A 6,000-nucleotide genomic window follows, 5' to 3' on the forward strand; every position below is an offset into this window, starting at 1 on the left:
TAATTAGCTGTACAGGATTCTGATACAGTACATGCTTGTTCTTGCTATATTACAGACACAATTTATTTTTAGGTGTAAAGTTAGAAAATGTTCATGTTGCTTATATCATGCCAGACATTAGCTAAATGTTCCACACCCTCCCTACATAGTTCTCCCAGTGCACATCATCCTTAGGTACCTGAGCAGCCACTATCCACACTGTGTGATTGTTTAGCAACATGGGAAAATGTTCTCTAGGGAGTAGCTGCCAAACTTAGTTTCTCCTATAGCCTAAAGAGATGAAAGTCTAGTGATTTAAGTGTAATAGTGAAATTTAAGTGAAAACAAAGCAAATTAAGCATCAATCACAATTTAAACACAAGTACAAAATCTCCATTAGAGTGCATGGTATATACCTACAACACACAAATCACTGGGTGGTTACAGTCTATCATCTCCATGAATGTTTCAGAAGCTCTAATCTGAAGATTATTGACACAATGAATATAAATGGCTCTGATTTACTTGGAACAGAAGCCGGACATTTAAAAAGGAAAAAAAGCAGACTCTAAACTTCATTAGGCAAAAGTCACTTTTTAAAATTTTTTAAATTTCGCTACTTCTTCATGTATTCTAAAATATGTCCCCAAATCTCACTAATCTATTCTATGAACTAATGCTCTGGACACTTACATTATAAAATCTAAATGTTATTACACTGTTGGATTAAAAAATCCAATAGCTAAATGTTCAAAAACGAGTGCAATAGATGAGCCCACAAAAATTTATTGTACCATAGGCAACTGCATATTTACTTGGAAAATAACTCATTTGCACACACAAATGGTCACTTAGGACCTTTGTTACCTGTATGTGATATGCGTATGTAAATATTTGTTTGTACGAAAATTCAGGTGTTTATGGTATACATTTTGCTTCCTCTGTTGAATATTCGACCCTAAAGTCTTTTTCTCTTCTTTTACATGGTTCTTTAATGTCCTAATAATGACCACACTAATATAAATTAAGTCTAGTTTAAAAAAATGTGGGGTATTTTGCTCCTACATGAGGCCTTCAATATTTAGCAAATTTTCTTCAACTCTTTAAGGTAAGGTCAAAGAAGTGAAATAATGGCAACCCGTAAAATAGAAGGTATCACTATAATATTATATGACTACTATTTTATTATTCCCAATCCATTAGTGAAGTGCTCTCCACTCGTAGCCATTTAGTTTATAAGAGTACATAAAGGCCATATAAGCTGTTGGGAGAAAAGTATTATAGTATATAAAGTGAAAAGATCCGGACCTGAGACTTTCCCACGCTTTAAACATGATGGATGTACTATACACAACGTGGAAAGATGAAAATGTGATTTTCTGTACTGGGAAACCATTTCAGAACAGAGATCAGAACTAAGACCTAAACTTTGTAAAATTTTGGATCTGAAACTGAAAATTCCAGATCAAATGTTGTCAGTTCACATACATGTATACGGTTGAATTGTAACTTTCATGCTGCAGTTCCACCAGTGGTATTGGGAATTGTAGCACCTTTAAGGGGTATAGCTTTCCAGACGGGAAGGCTGTGGGAAGGACACTGCAGAAGGCCATGTTCTGTTTTGCAGATGCAGTTGGAATTGGTGACTGAACAAAGCAGGTCTCTTTCAAGAACCTTTGGGGGCATGAAGCATACCCATGCGCAGCCCCCCAGCACAGGTATAAATAGCAGTGTAGCTAGCGAGGCACAACTCAAATGAGTTGAGTAAAGACTTGCCTGAAGGGCATGGGTATGCACAAAAGTACACACTCCACTCACCCAAGCTGTGCCTCCTTATCAACCCTACTACTTTTAGCAGTGTAGCATCCCACTGCCTCCCTGCTGCTGGAGCCATTCCCCACCACAGGAAGACTCCAGCAGTGGGGAAAGGCTTGAGCAGCTCCCCACTGCAGGGAAAAACTCAAGAGGTTGGGAGGCAATGGGGAAAGGATCCACTAGCTCCCCGCTGCTGGAGCCTTCCCTCGCCATAGGGAAAGACTCTTGCATCAGGAAAAAGCTCCGGCGGGCAGCGGGGGGAGGTGGGGGAGAGGTTTCCTGCTGCATCCCCACTGCTGAAGCCTTCCTGTTGCCAGTCTTTCACCAACATGTAGCTACACACTGCAGGGCGGACATAACTTGCTTTTCACTGCAGCATGTTGCTACACACACTACATGCTGCTGCCAGTGGTGTAGACATAGTCTAAGGCTGAAGAGACAATTTTGCAATTTTTTGGGACTAACTTAGTCTCTATTAAGAGATCAGATTGTGATTAGAATCCAGATCAAAAAACTCAAGAGACTACTGGGAGATCCAGAATTAACTCTTGACAAGGCAATTAGAATTTGCCAAGCAGTGGAAGCCACCCAATCCAGACAGAACCTTATTGAGGGTGGACAGTATTATGACACTATTGTCTTGATTGAGAATCCAAACTACTACAAGAAAAGAGACCTGAGACAGAAAGGCACATGGTGCTCATAGAGTCAAGCAAGAACAGCACAAGGAATTGCACATGCTGTGATGACAAGCACAAGCTAGGTCGTGAACAGACATACGAGAAAAGAGCAAGAAATGCAACAGATTACATCACTTTGCAATAGTTTAGAAGCACCAACAGAGTATGCACAGCATGGACAAAGAGGATGATGACAGCAACACCATCTCAGTGGATTTTTTCATAGGAGAAATGGGCACTATTTCCAGCAGAAGATGGATTTTCAACCTGAAATCAAATGGGACATTTATTAATTTTAACTGGACATTGTATACAAACTAATGTGTTGCCAGAAACAGTGTTTTTAGCACTAAAAGAAAAGTCACAGATAGTGAAAAGTAAGCAGGTAAAAGCCAGGGCTTATAGTGGTGGTCTTATCCCCACTAAAAGATTATATAAACTAGATATCTGGATAAATAACAAATGTGTAGAAAATATAACATTTGTAATAGTACCAGGGAAAAGACAGCCCATTATTGGGTTAAAACTGTGTCAAGCCCTTGGTCTGATCAAGAGGGTGTAATCATCAGAGAAGCAGGGGAACAAAACAATCGAGGAAGAATATGAGGATGGGATACGGATGTAGTCAGAATACAAAATAGAGATGAAAGAGCCTAATTGTCCCACAACTCATACCTCAAGGAAAGTTTTCTTTGCCCTAAGGGAGAGGCTAAAAGAGGAGCTAGATAGGGCCATTGGTTTGGGAATCAGAGTGAGTACAAGAACCAACAGAGTGGCTATACTAACTGATCATTGTAGGGGGAAAAAAGACAGAACCTACTAACTTAAATTCATATATAAAAAAGGAAACATTTCCTACTAGCTACGAGGGGAGAAAGGTTGACAGATGTGGCTGATGCCAAATATTTTTCAATTCTGGATGTGTCAGCAGAGTTCTGGCAGATGCTCTGCAGAAAAAACATGCACATGTTCATGCACATTCAACCTACCCCTTTTAGGGACACAGTTTGGGGTCTGTTCACCACCTGAGATATTTCATAGGAAAACAACAATTGTTGACAGTATTGAGGGTGCTAAAGTTTATGCAGATGATGTTTTGATCAGGGGAAAAGAAGTAGAAGAGCATGACCAGAGGTTTTGGGCAACCCTGGAAAGAGCAAGAGGTGCTGCGTTAAAGCCAAACAAACACAAATGTAAATTCCATGTAATGGAAAATATATCCATGGGAGAACTTAACACCGCAAGGCGTGCAGGGAGAGCACAGTAAGGCAGAGGCATGCCTGCCTCAACAGATAAAGAAGGTAAACAAAGATCCCTTGGAATGGTGAACTGGGGAAATTCATGCCTAATCTAGCTGTCCAAACCAGCAACCTGAGAGCACCAGTGTGCAAAAATGTCTAATGAGCTCGGGATGCAAATCTTAATAAAGCATTAGAAAAACTGAAAGAGTTAGCTAAAGAGACCCTAGTCCTGAAGTACCATGACAGTAAGAGTAAAACTAAGTTGACCATGGGTGCCTCCAAGAAGGGTATTAGCACATTCCTCTTACAGCAGTATGGTCAAAACTGGAGACCAGTAGCTTGTGTGTCACTGGCACTAACAAAAACGGAGTGTTGATATACGCTGAAATAGAGGAGTAGGCTTTCACTTAAGTCCATGGGTGTAAAAAGTTTAATGTCTATATTTATGGGAGGCCATGAATCACTTATTACTATTGCCAAAAGGGGGAACTGAAGCAGGTCCCAGCCCAGGGTCCTGTGTAAGTCAACACCTGAGTAGGTGATCTCCCATCAGGGAGTCTATGTCCACTGCCCTGAACTACTTCCTACTGCAGTCCCTTCCGTTTGGGGAATGGCCCTGTGATGGGGTGGCTGTCCCTCACTGGCAGAACAGGGGTTAAAAGCAACCCAGGGAAGCTGTGCCAGAGGCAGCCAATTAAAAAGCGGCTGAGAGGAGTGGTCAATCATGGGCCAGCAGGCTCATATAAGAAGGGCAGGCAGAGCACAGAGTTCAGTAACTGACTGGAATTTGAGGGGAGAAGACCAGGCTCCTAGCAGGGTGAAGAAGCCCCAACACTTGGGACAATTCGATGCTGCAAACAGCGACTGGGGAGCTAGAGAGAGCTCCTGGCTGGCTGCTAGGGCCTGCAGGCTCAGGCCCTGAAGTAAGGGGAGAAGAGGGTGCTGGAGCTGCATGGGAAGTGGTCCTGGGACAATGGACTGCAGTTGCCACTGAGGGAAGTGGCTGGGTGGAGACTGCAGGTCCCCCAGAAGGGGAGACCATGGAGTGTGGCTCAGCTGGAGAGAAGTGTCATGAAGAGGACACCACAGTTCTTGGAGTGATGTTGGTCCAGGAGCAGAGGTGAGGGCAAGCAAGACACCATCAGGAGAGGGTGCAGAGCTATTTCCCAAGACAGCCAGTAGGAGGTGCCACAGTGGTGAGTCATGCCCCGTCACAGGCCCCTACAGTCCAAGTTGCTGTGGTGGCTTTTCTCTAGTAGTGACCTCCTCGTGGACCCTGGGTGGCATCCTGCTGTGGTCCCAGATTTTTCTGGGTGAGGCAGCTGTACGTTTGGTGGGCTTGGAATCCCCACAGGTCTCCATGCTTCAGTCATCTGAGCTCCTAGGCCTCTTTCTCAGTCTCCTTTGGCCAGGAAGACAGTGCTTGCTTCCTGATGGCTTACTCAGATGGCAGATTGGTGATCCTTCCCCTCAGGTAGGGAGGCAGCTAGCTCCTGCCTCTTCACCAGTCAGCCATGAACTGAACTGGGTTATCTCCTTCTCCTTCCCCTCTCCAGGCCTGGCATTAGATGCAGCTATAACAGGACAGGGCTAGCTGAACCTGAAGGCTCTCTTTAACCCCTTCTGTGCTGGTAGGTGGCTTCTCTGCTTCATCACATTGGGTTTAGACATGTAACCATTAGTCCCCATTATTGCCAATCCAATAGGATGGTGGAAAGTAATGTTAAAATAATAAAGCAGCTACTGAAAAAGGCTGCAGAGTCTCATCTGTACTTAGTACTGCTAAACTATAGGCGGGCACCAGCAAAACATGATTTGTCACTTGCATTCATTCATTTTAACAGATCTCTGAGAACTATAATACCTGTAATGTTAGATGCTGATATCAGAGGAACTGGGGATTTGCAGAAGTATAAAGAGGCAGATAAAGCTAAACAAAAAGAGCAGTATGATTTGGAGTCCTAAGAGCAGCAATCACTTCACGAACATCAATAGTGTACATCTATGATAGTAATCAATGGTTGCAAACAACATAGATGTCAAATAAGATTGTCATCCCAGCTGAACATTTACTGTGGTGGAATAGATGATGCCTTCTACTGTTTCGACTAAGGAGGGAAATAACAGGCATCAAGTTTGGTTACTTTGCCTGAGAATGTCTCAGTTAGGCAACAACAGGGCCGGTGCTACCATTTAGGCAAACTAGGTGGTTGCCTAGAGCACCAAGATTTGGGGGCACCAAAAAGCAGTGCCCCGAATTTTTTTTTACAGCGTTCCTACTCCCC

The 6,000-nt window shown here is 43.2% G+C and overlaps 1 protein-coding gene across 1 annotated transcript in view; it reads right to left on the reverse strand.

Moving 5' to 3' along the window:
• The window catches only part of PCDH15 (protocadherin related 15), an 812,634-nt gene that overhangs the window by 307,302 nt on the left and 499,332 nt on the right, over positions 1 to 6,000 (reverse strand). The window lies entirely within an intron of this gene.

The sequence above is a fragment of the Terrapene carolina genome, unplaced genomic scaffold (genome assembly GCF_002925995.2).
Source record: "Terrapene carolina triunguis isolate 2854851 unplaced genomic scaffold, T_m_triunguis-2.0 Scaffold95, whole genome shotgun sequence".
NCBI lineage: Eukaryota > Metazoa > Chordata > Testudines > Emydidae > Terrapene > Terrapene triunguis.